The following is a 19,710-nucleotide window of genomic DNA, read 5'->3' on the forward strand; positions in this document are numbered from 1 at the left end:
TTTCTTTTTATTTGGTAAAATCTATTTATAGGTTTACAAATATATCTCTGACCGTTTTCTCAGTCATGTCCTTGTGAGCCCTCTGGCTTGGGGGCCTGGAGTCATAGAATAAGGGAAGGCAGGCAGGGCTGTCTTGCCTGCTGGGTATCATTTTGGGGTTCTTGTGGCCACATTGGTGGATGAAGCCTCCAGTTCCAGACCATGTGCTTCCACAATGCCTTTGACACTCCTTGTCCTGGTTTCCCCATCCCCTCTCTCTGCCCCTCTCCCCAGGTCCCCCAGCCCTTTCTACCTTTATCCACTATCACTGGTATGATGACGATGTTCACCTATACAGTGCCCTTCCATGGGCAGGCACAGATTTTTGAGGAAACAGTTTGTTTTTTGGGGGTTGAGGAATATCTATGACATGATGTTCAGAATTAATTATGATGGAAATTTATTGATTTAAAAATAAAATAAAACAATTCGATCTGGAAAAGACAGCTTAGAAGAGGTGCTCTCAGTGGAAATATGTGGACTGCATGGGATGCTGTGTTTTGTGGTTGAAATGGGATTGTTGAATCGGGAGGCTGGAGCCTGCCCTGAGAAGCAGAGGAAACGGAGTCACTATCACTAAAGGTTGGCAGAAACACGACATTCTGCCATTCCCCTGTGATGGTTACAACCCTGCTTTTCCCCTTCTCTCAGGAGAGTGGGGTGAATGCCAGTCAGGAAAGGGGACACTGTTCTATCAACCTGCTCTGTTGTACAAGACAAGCAAACTCTTTGGTGATACTAACCAAGGCCCACCCAGGAGTGACGGAACCCAGGCTTAGGAAAGGTGTTTGGGACTCTCTAGGAATGCACCCGGAGGTGAGGGGAAGATGGAGAAAGGGGAATTCACAATTTCTTCTGACTCAAGTAAAAAACAACTACCAACCTTCCCAAAGAGTTGCACCCCCAGCCCCATAAATAGATAGATAGATAGATAGATAGATAGATAGATAGATAGATAGATAGATAGATGGGGAAAATATATGAGACGTGAGCCGGTATTGGCTAAATGTATCCAAAGCATTCTGATAGGCCAGACTTTGAGGAAAGGGTTTTCACGATGCATAAACCACTCTAAGCCCTAATGAGTCTGATTCCTCCCTTCTGGTTTTCCTGGCATAGTGAGAGGAGGCTTTTGTATAATTGGCCCTTGAAACATTATTACAATCACTTTGTGGCCTCCTTCAGCTTATTTTTAATTACAAGGTCTATTGCATTGTTAAATTATTTACTCTGACAATTACTTATCTTAGCATTTTCTTATCTTGATGAAAATGAAAACAGCAAGGTCATGTTAGCTCACTTTGAGGTTTTGGTTGGCAACAAGCTTACATTAAGCTGGGTCGGCTCAGCAAATGTTTGCAGTGCGGGGACGGGGCGCGTTTGCGGAGGGTCTGTTAGCGGAACCTGGGCTGAGAGGACTTGGCCCTCGTAGGTGCTTGTTCTGGGGCGGCTGGGCCAGGCCTTCTATGGAAGTGGGAGGTGCTGTTGCTGGTGATCCGGGCTGCCGGAGGCTTCTGCCCCTCTAACCTTGAGGAGGAGCCCTGTGCACAGGACTCACACTTTGAGAAGCTATCCTTCCTTGTGAGAGAGACAGCTTCGGGCAGAATTAGGAAGCAGAGGGCATCTTTCTGCTTCTTCAGGTGCATCCCAGCTCTGCTCTGGCCATCATTCCCCTTCTGCTTCTCTAAGTCCCCCTCACCTGGGAGCCCGTTAGACCTCTTCTTCCCTGACTCCTGGCAGCTCACACTGACCTCCTGGTGCTCTCTGTATGGTAACACAGGCAGCAACGACAGCAACTAAAGGACAGTGATGATAACGGTAACATTTAGTGAATGCTTGCTGTGTACCTGGCGTCTTGCCCACAGTAGGCTCTTGGCAAACGTCCGCAAGTGCGGGCCACGGCACTCACTGTCATGCTGCTTTCTGTCCAGCAGGGGGTAGTGTGACCACACTGTAAAGGGGCCCTCCTCCACCGTGTTCTCAGGAAAAGGGAAACTTCAGAGCTTCTGCCAGGCCTGGAAAAATACTTCCGACTCTGACAGGGGGTCCAAGGCTCCCGCAGACAACAGGGCGAAGTGAGGCACAGCTTTCATTCCCGCTTGTCCCCCCAGCTGGGGCATCTGGGGTCCGTCAGTCTCAACCTCAAGTCATTCTGTGTTCAATCCCCAGTTTCCACTTACTCCATGGAGGGCAAAGAGCATGAGCTTGGAGAAACAGTTTTGGCCTCAGTGGGCAATGCCGATTCCATGGCAGGTCCTTGGCCCCTTGTTTCCTTAGAGATACACAGATGATTCCCAGACCAGAGAGCCACTTGGTAGGAATTAGAGATTGGGGGTGCACCGATGCCCAGATGTGTTACATACTTTAGTGGCTGGCACCGCAGTTGGAAGACTAGATGGCCATTTGGGATAGTTGCTTCAGTAGGTAAATCCCTAGGCAGAAGCCCTGTGACAAAGTCCTGTCTTCCCCACAGCCTGGGAGCCAGTTGTAACCATGGTATCATTCCCAGATGGGAAGGGGTGAGGCGACTGTGGGATGTGGCTGGGTCAGCTCTGACCTCTCCCCCGTGGAGGGCCAAGGTGAGAAGGGGAGGCATGAACTGCTCTCTGGGCAGTTTCTGTTGACCCAGCTCTCTCTGTGGTCTTTTGCTTTGGGGAACAGGCAAGAGCTTCTCAGGAATGACTCCACAGACATTTCTGACAACAGCTCAGGACTCTGAAGCCTGACTTTTTTTTTTTTTTAAGATTTTATTTATTTGACAGAGAGAGACACAGCGAGAGAGAGAGGGAACACAAGCAGGGGGAGTGGGAGAGGGAGAAGCAGGCTTCCCGCTGAGCAGGGAGCCCGATCCCAGGACTCTGGGATCATGACCTGAGCTGGAAGCAGACGCTTAACCGACTGAGCCACCCGGGCGCCGCAGAAGGCTGACTTTTTACTTGAGGAGGAATTTTCGGTGTCTGTGCCCAGCTAGGATGGGCTGGGAGATCTCCCTGGTTGACTTCTGTGAAGGTTCGGATCCTGGGTCCCTCCACACAGCCCACATCTGAGGCTCTAGCTCCGAAGGACTCACGGATTGGTGGGGCTGCCCCACTTCTGGGCTGCAGGAGTGCTTTTGGTTCGGATGTTCAAAGCGGCCCCGAGTTATCTTTGTAGCTTCTCCAAATTCCACCCTTATCCTCTAGGCCCCTGTGAAAAGAAAATGCTAATCTATCACAGCCTGCTAACTGCCCCCTCCCTCCCACCCCCGCCACGCCCGCTCACCTACTGGTAGCCAGCAGAGAGAGCAGCCAGAGCGTGTGCGGCCGTCAAATGTCTGCACGGCCGAGGCAATGCCAGATTCTGGCCTTTTGCTCCCCACCACCAGGCCGCACCCCGAACTGGCCTTCCCTGTACAAAGCTCTCAGGTTTGAGGAAGCCGTGTGTCTGTGTGCATGCTCAGCCCAAGTCCATTTTGAGAGATTTGCCTTTTACTGCCCAAGTTGCAGCTGAGGAGTACATGTGCCCTCATTCCTGACCTGGTAGATGGGCTGGGGCCATTTATATACTCTGGTTTAAAATAATAATAATAATAGCAACAGCAGCAGTAGTAATGAGGATGATGATGATGATGTCTGGCAGTTCTGAGCACTTTAACACTAGCTACCTGCTTTACATGTATTACCCACTTTAATTTTCATAGGAACCCTAGGATGCACCTGCTATATGTGATGTACTATATATAATATTATATATATATGTAATGTGTATGTATAATGTATATATAATATATAGTATGTTATGTATATATAATCTATATATAATGCCTCCATTATATAAGGTGGAACCTGAAACATGGAGAGTTTTCCTGGAAGGTCTTTTAGGGAGAAAGTCGCCGAGCCAAGAGCTGGGGAAGAAGCTGAGAGGGGGCTGGCTGAGGCGCAGGAGACAAACTTCAGATCTCTCCCCACCCCAGCTGCTTACACCCACCTGAGGTGGAGCCACATGGGGCTTGGTAATTATAGTACGGCCTAGATCCAGTGGCCAGAAGCCAAGCTTCGGTCCCCACAGCAGAGAGCCATGGTCTCTCATGCAGTTTCCCAGACCTAAGCCAGTTCACATTACCAGAAACCACATGGTTGAAGGGGGTTCTTGGTCCTATCGAGGAAAAATCTACAACAATGCCGCAACATATTTAAATGTATACTGTAAACATGCTCCTTCCCCCATGGGGCCCATTGCCATTTACTTGGGTGAATGTAGCTGAAGGAAATATACAGTTCTTTTTGGGGCTACTTGACATTGAATCTTAATTTTTACTAATTCCCGGGGACTCCAAATGGCACTGTAGTCTACCAAAGAAAAGGTTTATGGTGGTCAGGTGATAAGTGGAGTTTTGAACAGACTTCATTTCACATTGGGTCCATGACCTTACTCTTATTCCTTAGTTTCTAAATGTATAATGGGCATAGACACACTGTGCAACTGGCAGAATCATCACATTAGCTCCCTGACCTGTGGAGTGAGAATTATTACCAACTTGGCCCTTCCTGCAAGGATAGAAGCCAAAAACAATGCTGCATTCTTGACAGGGGTGGGGCCTAGGGGGAGGATGTCAGAGATGAGCATGGAAAGGTCTTGAAAGGTGTAGAGGTAGTGGTTTCTATCACATACCCACTTAGCTCATCTCTTTGGCCTGTGCAGAAAGATGGTGGGTCTTAGAAACTTGCTATGGATTATCATGAACCTAAATGAGTTGGCAATTCTAATTATAGCCACTTTTCTAGTTGTGGTAACTTTATCGGCACAAGTCGTCACAACTCCTGGCACCTGATATGCAAGTTTCCAACCTGACAAATACTTCTGCTTTTACGTGTCAGGTACTCTGTTGACAGGGGACCTTGGCGGTGTTGTCTCAGACTGTGATATAGGCTGTGAGGATCTCGATCTTCACAGGCCACAGAACATCGCACAGACCCACTGCATTGATGAGAGCCTGCTGATTGGACCCGAGCGGCAGGAATGATGGATGATCTCAGAAGGCTTAGAGACACCTCCAAGCCAGAGGATGAGAGATTAACCCCTTGAAAATTCTCTGAAGTGTTTTGGAGTCCAGTGGTTTGGAGACTATGGGGATATTCCCTCCAAAGTGAAAGAAAAGTTGCTCCGTCTTGCATCCCTTACCTTTGAAGAGGCATAATGCTTTGGGGCCTTTTTGGATTTTGGAAGCAATATGTACTACATTTGAGGATGCTGCTCTGACCTATTTATTAATTTATAAGGCTTAAAGTTTTGCCTGGAGCCCAGAGCAAGAGAAGACTCTACAGGATGCCCAGGCAGCAGCACGAGATGCTCTGACACGGGGCTTTAGGACTCAGTGGGTCAAATGATGCTCGAGGTTATCTATGGTCAATAAGGCTGCTGTGTGGAGACTCTACTAAAGCCCCAATAGGAGAATCAGGGCATATACTCTTAGGGTTTTGAAGAAAAGCCGTGCTGCTTTTCTTTTCTTTTCTTTTTTTTAAAAGTAGGCTCCATGCCCAGGGTGGGGCCCGATGTGGGGCTCAAACTCATGACTCTGAGATCAAAACCTGAGCTGAGATCAAGAGTCAGATGCTCAACTGACTGAGCCAACCAGGTGCCCCCAAAGCCGTGCTTTCTTCTGCAAGTAACTCTTCTCCACTTGAGAAACTGCTGCTGGCTTCGTCGCCAGCCCTGATAGACTAGCCTCCTGCATCAGCAACCTCAGCTGCCCGTCATGCGCGGGGTATCATCTGGCCCCCTCTACCCAAAGGGGGCTTGCGCAGCAGCAATCCCTTGAGTCAGGGTTCTCCCTCCAAAGAATTAGAGAGTACAAGTAAGTTGCATGAATAAGTAAGGCCTGAGTAAGGGAGTACCGCTGTTACTGCTTTCCCTCCTTTCCCTCAATCCACACTTGTGGCCAAATGGCGAGTTTCTTATGACTTACAGTTGACGGAGGGAAAAAAAAATCGGGTTTAGTTTACAGAGGGCTTTGGAGGCTATGCTGGCACATTCTGGAAGAGGACTGCTACAGCAGAAACTGTAATAAGGAATATTTCTGAAAGAGAGTGGTGAAGAGAAATCCTCTAGGAGGTCAGAACTTAAGAACAACCCATGGTTGCCCACTTTCTCTGGACGCACAGGTGGGCAGAAGTGTGATCAACTCTAATTCATGGGCAATGGCTAATCGTTTGGCTGGATGATCAGGGACTTGGAAAGAATAGGATCAGAAATTGGTGGCAGTTTGGATAAGAGGTAAATGCATAGATCTCTCAGGAAGGGCACAGAGCATGAAGATTTTTGTGTCTCATGTGAACGCTTACCAAATTGCACCTACTGTGAGGAGGCTTTCAGTAATCAGGGGGACATGTTGACATGTTCTGTAGAGGTAGTCAACCTCTTTCCGCAGCGGTCCCAGTGTTTGCTCAATGGGCCCATGAAAAAAGAGGCCATGGTGGCAGGAATGAAGACTACACATAGACTCCAGACCTGGACTTCTCCAAGGCCGATCTGGTTATCACCACCACTGCTAAGTGCTTAACCTGCCAGCAACAGAGACAAATGCTGAGCCCCTGCTAAAGCATCAGTCCTTGAATATTTGACTCCTTCCATCATGGCGGGGACAGCGATTGGTTCTCTCTGGAACAGACATGTATTCTAGAAATGGATTTGCCTTCCCTGCCTTCTGTCAGCACCACCATTCATGGATTCTGGAATGCCTCATTCACCATAAGGTACTCCTCCAACATTGCTTCCCAGTAAGGAGCTCATTTCACTGTAGAAGCAGCATAGCGATGGGTGCATGCCTGTGGAATTCACTGGTCTTGTCATGTGCCCCATTACCCTGAAGTAGCTGGCCTGATAATAGGTTGAACTATGTGGAATTGCCACTATTCAATTGTTTTTGACTTATAAAATTGGCAATTTCAACGATTTAACTCAATATAACAGTAGCATGGCCTTTTGAATATTTATGTATGGCACCATTTGGGAGACAACATCCTGAAAGAACGGGGATCCATCTTTTTGGATGCAGTATATAATTTGAGTCAAGGACGGATCCTGGTGCCAGAATACAGGAATCTGGGAGTTAAGAGGGTGAAGGTGGGAGCAGTTCCTTTCATTACTCTACCCAATAATCTGCTGAAATGATTTTTGCCTCATGGCTCTGCAACTTTGGGCTCAGCTTGATTTCCGAGGGAGGAATGCTCCCACCAGGAAACAAAACAATGACACCACGGAACTGGAAGCTGAGACTGCCACCGGGCCACTTTGGGCTTCTTATGACACCGAGCCAACAGGCGAAGGAAGAGTTTACTGTACTGGTTGGGAGGATGGATCCCAGTTACCAACAAATTCATTGTTTTGCTTAAGTCAGTTCAAGTTCCTTGTGACAAAGACATACCATAGGAGCTCAATAAGCGCTGAATTACAAATTAGTTTCTCTTCTATCTCTTTGGGTTGCTCCAAAGTTGGGCCATAGGAGAGCTTCTGGAATTCTTTCTTTTTCTCTCGATGGGAGCCTCCTTTCTTGACCACACCGGGAAAGGCAGGTGGGATGACAGCGCCCCCTGGACAAAGCCTCAGAGAAGGAAACCAAACTTTGGGTTGTCATTTAAAACATGAAAAATGAGAAAAATGTAGCAATTTCACAAATAGCAATTTATGTTTCCTCCCTCTCCCAGAGCGCTCTGCGAGGCGTCCGAAGGCTTCTGCAGTACAGTTTAGAATTGCTTTTCCACCTCACACCTTTGATGAGCAATAGCCTGAGGCCTGAGGCAGGGCTCTAAAGGAAGTTGACATTTCCCCCCTCTTCACCTTGTTACAATGTCCAGTGATGCCTGTTTAATGGGCCAGAAATGACGTCCCACGTGTCCACGTCAGGGCTTTGAGAATCTTATCTGGTGGTACAACTTTTACTCAAAATTAACACATTGCGTGGTTAAGGGGATGAATAAACTCATTAAGGGAGCTCGCCGATGTCCTCATTGTCACCCAACAGCGTTCGTTGTGTGTGTGCTTAGAATAATGTCTTTCCTGCAGGCCAAATGGGAAAATGCTCTAATGTATTTCCCCGAATTTGGCCTGCCACTGTTGTAAATTACCTTGCTTAATGGACTTTGGGATTCTGTTATCTATTTGGAAACTTCTGAGTTCCTGGAGAACCAAATCAAGTGCGTTAGTCCCCAGGAAGGGAAGGCAGGCTTAGAAGATTTACAACTCGGTGAACATCATTATTGATGTCTGTTGTGTTTCGAAAACACCTTTCCTGTGGGATAAGTGCTTATGATGAGGCCGCAGGCACTTTTTTTTTTTGATAAGTCACCCTGAAATAATGACTCCCCGGGCCCATAAATCCCCTCTGGAAATCAACAGGCCGGGAAGGTATCTGGCAAAGATCCCACCCCCACTCCAGCTGTGTGTGGCGACCTTCGGGTCATCTACCAAGAGCAGCTAAAGGGATCACCACCACCACTGCCACCACACCCCACGGCTCTAGAGCACTTCACAGCCGACGGAGGTGTCCAGAGGCCTCCTCTTACCTTGGGCGATGTGGGGGCTGAGGCCCGGAGAGGTCAGCCCGGAGTGAGGGCAAGAGGCAGGGCGGAACCTGGGCCTCCTGACTTGCTCCTACTGTCTCTGCTCTTTACACGGGGGTGGTTACGTTTGTGTGTCCGCTTGACGGGGCCATGGGTGCCCAGATCTCGGGTCAAACATTATTCTGGGTTTCCATGAGGGTACGTTCAGGTAAGAGAAACATTTGAATCAGTACACTGAGTAAAGCAGAATGCCCTCCCTAATGTCGATGGGCCTTGTCCAGTCCTTTGCAGGCCTGATTGGAACAAGGCCTGGCTTCCCCTGAGTAAGAGAATTCTCCCACCTGATGGCCTTTGAACTGGGATGTCAGCTCTATGGATTTTGGATTTGCCAGACTCTATACTCATGTTACTTATTAAGATAAATTCCTTATCATAAACCTCTCTCTATAGCTATCTCTCTCTCTATCTGTCTCTATCTCTCTCTCTATCTTCTATTGGTTCTGTTTTTCTGGAGAATTCTTTTTTTTTTTTTAAGATTTTATTTTTTTATTTGAGAGAGAGAATGAGATAGAGAGAGAGCATGAGACAGGGGAGGATCAGAGGGAGAAGCAGACTCCCTGCTGAGCAGGGAGCCCAATGCGGGACTCGATCCTGGGACTCCAGGATCATGACCTGAGCCGAAGGCAGTCGCTTAACCAACTGAGCCACCCAGGCGCCCCCTTCTCTGGAGAATTCTATTACAACTACTTCCTCCTCACATAGTGACATAACATGCCTCGACCACCGGTTCCCGAGCTGGGGGCACAGGCCTGAGCTTGGGGATACGAAAAGGCCAAAGTTGGTTGTGGGAGTAAAGGTTTAAAAAAATTATTTTTAATTGTGATGAAATGCAAAATTTGCCATTGTGACCATTTTTAAGTGTTCAGTTGACTAGTGTCAAGGATATTCACACTGTTGTATAAAGTTCTGATTAAAATGGGCCTGGATAGGACTTTTTTTATCCCCCCAAAATGAGATCATCCTTACAGTGAGAAGTGACCCCAAAAGTTACGGATTTGCCCGAGATGGCTCCAAGCGAAGGGAAAGGAGAGCCAGTACAGTGTGTTTGCAGGGAGGAGTGAGAGAAAAATTAAAAACAAAGCTGCTACCCATTTGTGTCTGTGAACAGAGGACTTTAAGTCAGAAACAGAGCCAGCTGCAGAGCCGTGTGGCATCAAGGGGAGGGGGGGCAGAAACAAAAAGGAAGCCTGGAAGAAGCAGGGGCCATCGGAGCCAAATGGGGAAGGGTGGTGGGATTTTTACACCTGGGGATGGGCGGGGATGAAGGGGACCCGGGGCAGAGAACAGGGTGACTGAAGGCCAGTCTCAGCATGCATACCTGCTTCCTTGCGGTCAAGATGCCGGTCCTGTGTCCTTGGGCCACGTCCCCCTTGGTGACCGTCCACGTTCCCACCGGCCTCTGCAGCCCCGAGCCCGGGCCTCTAGAGGCTCTAGTGTTCTGGAGGAGTGCTGCCCCCCCGCCCCAGCTCCCCCTGAGCTTCTCATCCACGCCTGAGAAGCAGCATTTTATAAATAGCCGTGTTGACAAAACTTAAATATAGCACCCCGGGAGCTTAATTACCCGGTGGCAGAGCTGTAAGTAAGTACCATCTGGGGTGTGACTAGTGGTGCCAGCACTGTGGGGCGGGGCGGAGGCTCTGAGGTGAGCCCGGTCAGCCCTGCCTCCGGTCCTCTGCCCCCCACATCCTGAGCATCTCTCACGGACTGGCCTGAAGGAGTGGGGTGGGAATGCGCGAGGAGCAGGCCTCCCTCGCCCCCCATCCCTGTCTGATCAGAGAGACACCTTGGGGTTCTCTGTCTGACTGACTTCTCAGAGACCATGAGACAGCAAAGGCCACAGTGGGGGCCGTGTGGGGGGCAGCCAGCCTCCAGCCTCAGGCCTGGGGCCTGCCCAGAGGATTCACCTGAGCAGTTCAGTCCCGGGAAGTGGACTGCATCTCAGGTCTGGGGGCGGGTTCTGGCTCCAGTCTCTTCTCAGAGCCCTCACTCCCTGTCGTGCTTCCCACACTGTGGCCACAGGTGCCTTCTTTGGGGACCTCACAAGCAACAAGCCCAGGCTCCACACAGCGCCCCCTCCCTGCCCGGAGCCCTCTCCTCTCCTTGCTCCCTCCATGTCCCAACCGAAATTCTTTCCCTGCCTGCTGCACCCCTGCCCTGGCCGAGGGCGGGGCCCCTGGTGCGTGCTTGCGGGGCGCTGTGTTTTTCCTGGGTACCTCAGATTCCGGTAGTGGCTAAGTGCTCGGTGTGCTCTCGGCTGAATGTTTGCTGCCTTGGTGAGACGGCCAGCTCTCTGCAGACGGGGCAGTACGGGGCTCGCCCTTCCCTGAATCCCCGGCTCCTAGCACAGGGCTGGCACTCGGTGGGCGTGCGGTGAGTGGGCCGACAGAGTATCTACCGAGCTCACGCTTCTCTAGAACCGGAAGCATCCGTACCCCAACAGCTCAGACCTCTCTCCGCCTCCCTGGAAACATCTGGCCGCCTTACGAGCTGAGTGCAGCGGAAGTAAATGGAAGGGCCAGCTGGAGCTCACTGAGGCCAGCAAGTGCTGAGGACACAGATCTGGGAGGGCCGGGGGGAGGTCTTGGCCAGCAAGGGGGTGTGGTGGCAGCAGGGGCAGTGGATGTACCCTTGGCTCCTGCCATTGTGTCTGTCACCCAGGTGGTCTGGGGGGGGGCGGCCAGGGAAACCGCCTGATCCCTACAAGGCAGGCTGTGTGTGTGTGTTGGGGGGAGGGGTGGCGAGCCCTCCTGGGGAGGGGCACCCGTGCCGTGTAGGCTGTCCAGGCTTCAGGAGGGGGTGTGCGAACTCCGGGGTGTGTCAGGGGATGCAGAGGTGAGGCCACGGGGAAGATGCTGAGGGGGACTTTGCTGACCACACTGACAGCACGATGACGTGGTAGATCGTCTGCTAGAGAGCTGGGAGTCCGGCACCCCTGGGCCAGCCACGACCCAGCAAGTCCCAGGGGCAAGGAAGACGATCAGCCATCAGCGAACAGTGGGTCCCCCCCAGGGCCAGAGGTCTCCACAGCTTACAGGGCTCTGGTGGCGGAGAGGAGGTTGGTGGGGAGACGGACGCCAGGGAGAGGTGCCCTGACCTCACGGTCACTGGGACAGACACCGGTCAGGCCTGCGTGGCCCCAGTGCCGCTCCTGGCGAGGCAGGGCCCAGCCTGGCGCCAGGGCAGGAGCCCTCTGGCCTAAGCCTCACATTCACCATCACCTCTTCACATTCAGACTTCAGGAATTATTCCAAGTGAGGTTTTAATGTTAAAAGCAGTAATTTGTTAAATGTAAGCATTTAAGACATGCCAGAGGTTTTATGGCTCTATCTTGGCATGTCTTTGGCCTTTCATTTACCAAAGGCCTAGAAAAGTGGCAGTGGTCCAGACCGACCTGCTGGCCGTGGGCAGCCTGGCTGAGGGGGCCTTTCTCAGGGATAGGGCCCTGGCTGGGGGAGCCCCAGGCCCAGTCCTGCCCAGCACACAGTTGCTTGGTGTCTCCCCTCTTGGGTCTAGCTCTACCCAGGCCACTAGCCTCCCCCCTGATAGAATCCAGTATGTTTTCATTGCCTCTTATTGACCCCATTGGTGAGGGCAGGGTTCCTGCCCTAGGATGATGGCCACACACACAACACCTGACCCTGGACAGCCATTTATAAGTCATACAGACACAAAGCCTGGGGAAGGAAGATGCAGCATGCCTTGCAGAGCCACGTGGGGATTGCATGTGAGAACAGAGGACGCATCCAGGGTTTTCGAGAGGCAAGCTTTATAGTATCAAGAGGATGAGGTGGCCCCCGGCTCCTGTGGGAGGATGTGATTGTCTTGTATGTAATATTAGGCCTGAGCTCTAGCTCCTGCCTCAAGTGCACGGTGAGGGACTCAGGCCAAGACTGAGCAGACAGCAATGTGTTTGGGGAGCTCAGTGGGAGCCTGGGAGGGGCTCGTGGGAGGCTGCCTGGGCCCAGGAGGTCGCCCTGGAGTTCACCCGGGAAGACAAACGAAAGTTCTCCTCTTGCTGGCATGTGCCTATAGGTACTTCTTGAGGCTGCCCCTGCTGTAATTAAACCACGTCAAACTTATTTCCAGACAGCCCTGTGTTTCCGGTCTGATGGAGAGCACATATGTTGGGGTATCCTTGGGTCAGGGGTCCTAAGGCTAGGAGCCCAGCCACGAGGAGGGCGGCTGACCCTGGAACATACAGGCTCAGGCTCCTGAGAGTCAGGAAACCCCACAGAGTGTCCTCAGCCCCGCTCTGCTTCTCCCGGCCTGAAACTCTCCATCCAGGCTCACAGGATGGCCTTGGGGAGGCCAGGGGCCAGATGTGGCCCCAGGGTCACACATTCCACGTGTCCATGGTTCTGCCCTGTGATCAGGATTGTTGTCTCCACATTTGACTCTGACATGTCAGCTCCTCCCAGCGTGCCCCTCACCCTAGCACCCTCCACACACCCCACCGCACGCCTCCCTGCTCGCTCGTGCCCTCTGCCAGATGCGAAGATCCACCCCTGCTTCCTGGAGCGCACGCTAAGACTCTCCTGCCCTCCCCAGACCTTTTCCCACTCCACAGCCACTGGAGCATCGTCACTGCCGTGGCTCATTGTCCCTGTTATATCTTCCTCAATTGGGTTTAAAAACACATGATGCAGTTTCTTAGGATATGAATCTGTTTTGTTCTCACTGAAAAACTTGGGGCACTTTTTCTAAACCTGGGAAGGGGCTGGTGGTTTGGTTTGCAGGTTTCTCAAGCAACAGAGACCAGTGCCCCAGGCCTAGGTGCTCCCTAAGAACTCGCAGGACCCCAGGGAGAATGGCCGATTGGTTTGGCAGAGGTCCACCCTTGATGCCAAATTGGAATGACCAGGGAAGACCAAAGATGTTAGGATCCTTCCTGAATATTTTTTTTTTTTAAGATTTTATTTATTTGTCAGAGAGAGAGAGAGCACACAAGCGGGGGCAGCAGCAGGCAGAGAGAGCAGGGAGCCCGATGCGGGACTCAATCCCAGGACCCTGGAATCATGACCTGAGCTGAAGACAAGACACTTAACCGACTGAGCCACCCAGGCGTCCAAAGAATAGCCTGTGCTGTTTTTATTTATTTAATTCTATTTCTTATTAAAAATTTTTAAAATTTATTTTCATGGACTGCTTTTTAAAAAGATTTTATTTTATTTTTATTTTAGGGAGAGAAAGAGAGTGAGAGAGCATGAGCAGGGGAGGAACAGAGGGAGAGAATCCCCAGCAGACTCCACGCTGAGTGCAGAGCCTGATACCGGGCTCCATCTCAAGACCCTGAGATCATGACCTGAACCGAAATCAAGAGTTGGTCACTCAACCGACTGAGCCACCCAGGCGCCCCTCATCCTGAATATTCTGCTCTGTACAGGACCCAAGAATATTACATGACTCTAGGAAGAGAAAGAGACCTTTCTTTTCTTTTCTTTTTTTAATATTTTATTTATTTATTTGAGATAGAGTGACAACGAGGGCCGGGAGACAGAGGGAGAAGCAGACTCCCTGCTGAGCAGGGAGCCTGATGCGGGGCTTGATCCCAGTACTCCAGGTTCATGACCTGAGCCGAAGGCAGACGCTTAACCGACTGAGCCACTCAGGCACCCTGAAAGAGACCTTTCTAAAACCTAACAGATGCTGGGTTTCTCATCAACTTTGGGGAGTGGCATGCTCATTTTTTAAAAAGGTAGTTTGTCTTAGAAAATTTGGAAAACGTGGAAAAGCACAAGGACAACCAGCCTTGCCCAGAACCGCACCACCCAGAGGTAAGCGCTGTTGCCATTTTGTGTCTTTCCTCCCAGTCATACTTCCTGCGTATTTAGATGTGGGGACGTCCAGTTCCCAGGACGGGGATTCCATGGGGAGAGTTTCACTTGCTTCCTTTGATTTAACAGCTGCTTGGTACTCTACTCCGTGGATCTGTAATCACAGAACCATTTCTCCTATTTTGGGTTATTTGGGTTGTTTCCAGTGTTTTTGCTATTATTAGTAATGCTGCAGTAAATATCCTGGCACGTGAATCTTTATGTATGTCGCCGATCAACCGGTTTGTCAAGTGACACTATGCAAAGACCCCCGCCTGGGAGTAAAGAGGGGTCTCCTGACCTAGAGTTCTAATGCCAGAGGCACATGCCCATTTCCAGAAACCTTCCCCATAACTTTGTTTTTTTGTTTTTGTTTTGTTTTGTTTTGTTAGCGGCCAAAAGGTTTCCCTTCATTGGGGCTGGTGTGACAAGCAGGAATCCCTCTCGTCTGTCATTCCTAAGCTCTTTTCATCCCACTTCACCCCACTTCCTTCTAGCTCACTAAACTGGAAGCTAGCTATGCCTAAACTGTGCAGAGCTCTGGAGACTTTGAAGGGAAAGAGACAGGAGGCAGAAATGGGGGGCGAATGGAAAACCATTCTGGGAGCATTCCCTAGCCTCCCCCCACAACCTTGGAAGGTGGACACTTTTCTTGCCCCCAGTTGACAGATGAGGAAACTGAGGCACAGAGGCCGATTAATTGCCCAAGGCCACAGAGTGAGTAGATGGCATTGCTGGAACTTAAAAACAAGACCAACAAAGCCCCCCCTCTGCCCCCCCAAGGTAGTGCAGAGAGGGGCTCTGAGTTGAATGCAGATCAGATGGTCCATAGCAGGCTGGCTCCCGTGCCCACCCGGCCCCGCCTGCTTCATTTTCTCTGTGGTGTTTCACACGCCCCATCTTTCCGGTGGGTGTTGAGAACACTCCCAATTCAGGACTGTTGCGCCTGACACTTCCTCTGCATTCGTTTCGCTCAAAGCTGCTGTCCACCTCCACCTACCACATCTGAAGCTGTGAGAAGGAAACTTGAAAATGCCACCAGAGCAGGAACGTCACGCTTTCCAGCGGGGGACCTGCGGTGACTCACTGTTGGGCTCTGAGCCTCTGGAAACATTCCTCTGGGCGAGGGGGTCACTGTGGCCAGAGGAGCTTTGAGAGCCCAAGGCCCCGCCCGAGCTACTCCCAGAAGCGAGAACACCCCAGACCTCCACAGCCTCTTCCACAGATGCTCAGAGAGAGATCCAGACTATGGGGGTCATCACACACCCTGGGCTCTCCCCAAACCCCAGGATCCTGCAAATCTCCTGGGCCACTTTTCCAGAATTTTCTTCCTGCCAAAGCCTGAGGTGCTGATGAAGAAAAAGCAGAGTGCATGGGTAGTGTTGTGGGTTGAACTGTGCTCCCCACCAAAGGATATGTTCCAGTCCTAACCCCTGGTACTTCAGATGTGATGTTATTTAGAAATAATCAGCAGATGGAATTAGTTAAGATGAAGTAATACTGGATTAGGGTGGGCCCTGAAGCCAAAGACTGGTGAACCAAGGAGTGCCAAGGATTGCGGGCAAGCGCCAGAAGCTAGGGCGAGACAAGGAAGGCTCCTCCCCTAGGAACTTTGGACCGAGCGTGGCCCTGCCAATACCTCAGTTTTGGACGTCTAGCCTCCAGAAGAGTGAGAGAACAAATTCCGCTTGTTTTAAGCCACCCTATTTGTGGTTATTGGTCCTGGCAGCTCTAGGATGCTGATATCAAGGGTGAATTGGGGGTGCTGGCCCCCCTGAGGCACTCCCATTCCTGGAGGCTGGGAAGGTGTCCATAAGAGAGGAAGGAAGTGTGTTTAGAACATGGCGCCTGAGCTCGCCCTCTTGGCAATCCTACTGTACCCTCCTGGGGGTCTTCCGTCTCCGCAGACTTTCTGACCCACCTGGGCCTGTGGTGCACATCTGATGTCCAAGGACTGGTCTGGGAGAGTTTTGTTTGTGATGGGATTAGTACTGAGATGAGACTTGGTATGTCCATACCTGAGAGTAAAAAGGAATTTTTTTCAATCACCTTAAAAATTTTCTGACCAGAGGTGCTCCTGTGGGGCACAGTCGGTTAAGAGTCTGACTCTCGGTTTCGGTTCAGGTCACGATCTCAGGGTCCTGATCTCAGGGTCGTGGGATTGAGCCCTGCTGTTGGGCTCCCCGCTCAGTGTGGAGTCTGCTTAAGACTCTCCCTCTCCCTCTGCACCCCCATCCTCGTGCACATGCTCTCTCTCTCTAAAATAAATCTGTAAAAAAAAAAGTTTCTGATTAGAATTTTAAGTCTGTTTATCAGTACAAGAGACTCTGTTTCACTCTCTACTGCCCCCACCCCCTACCTTTTTTTGTCTTTTAGCCAGAAAGTAAAAGTAGTTACCTCAGGGTCACAGTTGAATGGGAGAACTACCTGATTCTCCTGTTCTTTCTTCTCACTCTCCGGGGGAACTGCTAGCTGGGGAGGGAAGCCCTCGTTATTTGTACCGACCAGGTAGCAAACCTGGGCCGAGACCAGCTTCGGCCAGAGTGAGTGTTCAAGTGGGGGCAGAACTTTCCTCTTCCCGAAGCCATCCCACAACTTGGATGATGTGGCACAGGGTAAGAGTTCTCATCGTCCCCTTCTTTCTTTTGTGATTGGTCGTTGTTTGAAGATCCTTCATCCTGTTCAGCTTTCAGACGTTTTTGGCCCCAACCCCCCATTTCCTTCCGTGTATGGCTGTTTAGGACGTCTGGCTACTCTGAACTGTGGGTTCCAGGAGGCCAGGCTGTACCCCCAGTGCCTAGAATGTGCCTGGCACAGAGTGGGTGCTCAGAAAACCTTTATCAAACCCATACATTAGAAAAAGAGTGTTGCTTTACAGAGATACACACTGTGAGCTCACCTCCACGTGGAAGGGGAGGAGAAGGGGACGGGGAGGGCACAAACCCTTGTCTTTGAATGAAAACGACAATAACCAATGCTGTCTGCTTCCGGTGCCTTCCACTTCTTGAAAGTACTTTCCTTGGCACAGCGTGGGGAGAGAGGGCATCGTGATCACCGTGTTACTGACGGGGAAGCTGAAGTGTGCATGGTGGGGAATGACAGGGTCTGGGGCAGGACCCCCGCTCTCCCTCTTGGCGTCCGTGCCTGGTAGCCGGGGTCGGTGGGGAGTGGTAAAACGGTACTTACTAATTTTGACATTGAAACAGAAAACAACTGGCTCATCTCGTAGTTTCCAAAATGTGTTCTCAAGAACTTCAGGCCCTCCAGAAGCTTGGTGGAGCTGCAAACTCGGGTCTGACTCACAGAGGATATAAGGGAATATGTCACACGCATCTAGCAGAAATTCTGACAAGTCCTGCACTAAGGGGCCCGTTTCACCTTGAACGCTGTGTTTCCCTGTGATTTGAGGCCACAGAAGCCTCCCTCACCCCCTCCTCTTTCCTTTCATTTCTGCTAATAAATACACACTGAAGGGCATACTGCCCTTTTCAGAGGATCACGTGAAGGGCAGGGGGGCCCCAGTCCTCCTGGGCTCTTGTCCTTGGTGGGCCTCTCGGGAAGGGCTGCCCTGCTCCCCAGGGAGGCGGGGGCCTCCGGCGTAGCTGGGACCATGGGCAGGAGAGGGAAAGAGCCGACCCCTGCGGTAGCTGCCTTCCTCCTGGAGTCCGGTGGCGCAGGCTGTCGTTAATTATTTGCTTCTCCTGAACTGCGCTGCCCACCCCAGCCTGCGGCTCCCTGGGCCTGATTGCATTACTCCTCTCCGTGCAGATTCATCTCAAACTTGTTTGATGCTTCTCCAAAGAGCTCCATCTGGTTTCCACACCATTTCTGACAGGTGGCTAACACGGCTCTCCGAAGCCCCCAGAACACCAGGCAGCATCTTCCACGGAATGGACTTGGCTTTTATGTCACATTTCTGTCTCCCAGTCGTGTGTTTGCCACGACCACAGGCATTTGTATGAAAACGGAGTCCATGTTTGCAAGGGCTCATCTGCTCAGGCTGCAGGATGAGGAGGCGCTGGGGGGCAATCTGCCCAGCCCAGCACCTACCCACGCGGCTCTGTGGCTCCCCGTGTGAGGCTTCTCTGGCCTCTGAGAGAGGGGGACGCCATCCGGCCAGGATTTATGGCCTGAGTGGGCCTCCCTGGGCCACAGGAGCATCTGCTTCAATGTGGAAACAGCGTCACTCTGTCTCCAAACATATGTCCAGACCCAGGCTTCACGGACTGCGGGCTGTGGGCTGCATTGTGGAGTGCTTGGCTGGACGGCGGGGCCAGCCTGTGGGGCCAGGAAGGGCCAGTGGGGCATCCTAGGGCCGAATGATTATAAACAGGCTGCTAAGGTTAGAGATGAGCCGCTGACAACACATCAAGAGAGTGTCAGGGCCTGGGTGGGAGCCAGCACACGCCCCAGCCTGATGCAAGCAAACACAGAGCCCATCTCTTCTGTTGTCCATGTGAGCCTGGAACGTTCGAGTTTTGAAAGCACCTTCACCACCATTTGGTGTTTTCAGGTTGGGTGTTATGGACCAAGTGTTTGTGTTTCCCCTAAACTCATATCTTGAAGCTCTACCCTGCAATATGATGGTATTTGGAGGTGGGACCTTTGGGAGGTAATTAGGTTGAGATGAAGCCATGAGGGTGGGGCCCCTACAAGAAGATTAGTGCCCTTATAAGAAGAGGAAGAGACAGCATTCCTTCCTCTGTCCACCATGTGAGGGCACAGGGATAAGGAGGCCATTGGTAAGCCGGGAAGAAAGCCTTCGCCAGACCCCAAACATGCCGGCACTCTGATCTCAGACTTTCAGCTTTCAGAATGGTGAGAAATGTCTGCTGCTTAAGCCACCCAGTCTGTGGTATTCTGGGATAGCAGTGTGAGCTGTCTGAGGTGACCGGAAGGTGTGGCTGGCCAATGGAGGAGGTCTATCTGCTCCAGGTCACGCAGCCCTGGTTTTCCAGGGAGACGCAGCTCTGATTTCTGCCCTGGATCCAGCCATGCCTGAAAACCCTAGAGTTGTAGTTTCCCAGTTTTGCTTAAGTCAGTTTGAACTGGATTTCTGTCATTTGCAACCGAAAGAGTTCTGATCAAAGCAGTGGTGTGCCCCTATTGTGATACCATCCTCCTGGAGAACCAGCCCTCCCCTGCCACTTTTTTTTAAAATTATGTTAATCACCATACATTGCATCATTAGTTTTATTTTTTTATTGTTATGTTAATCACCATACATTACATCATTAGTTTTTGATGTAGTGTTCCATGAT

General features: G+C 51.1%; 1 long non-coding RNA gene across 1 annotated transcript; it reads right to left on the reverse strand.

Annotated features, from left to right (window-relative positions):
• Nucleotides 1-2,906: 2,906 nt before the first annotated feature.
• Nucleotides 2,907-10,063, reverse strand: LOC118533696 (uncharacterized). Its single transcript, XR_004916344.2, has 3 exons — nt 9,955-10,063; nt 7,442-7,607; nt 2,907-3,225 (listed from the first exon to the last, which is right to left on the reverse strand). It is a non-coding gene; the product is annotated as an uncharacterized LOC118533696 (long non-coding RNA).
• Nucleotides 10,064-19,710: the final 9,647 nt, after the last annotated feature.

This window comes from Halichoerus grypus, chromosome 2 (assembly GCF_964656455.1).
Source record: "Halichoerus grypus chromosome 2, mHalGry1.hap1.1, whole genome shotgun sequence".
Taxonomy (NCBI): domain Eukaryota; kingdom Metazoa; phylum Chordata; class Mammalia; order Carnivora; family Phocidae; genus Halichoerus; species Halichoerus grypus.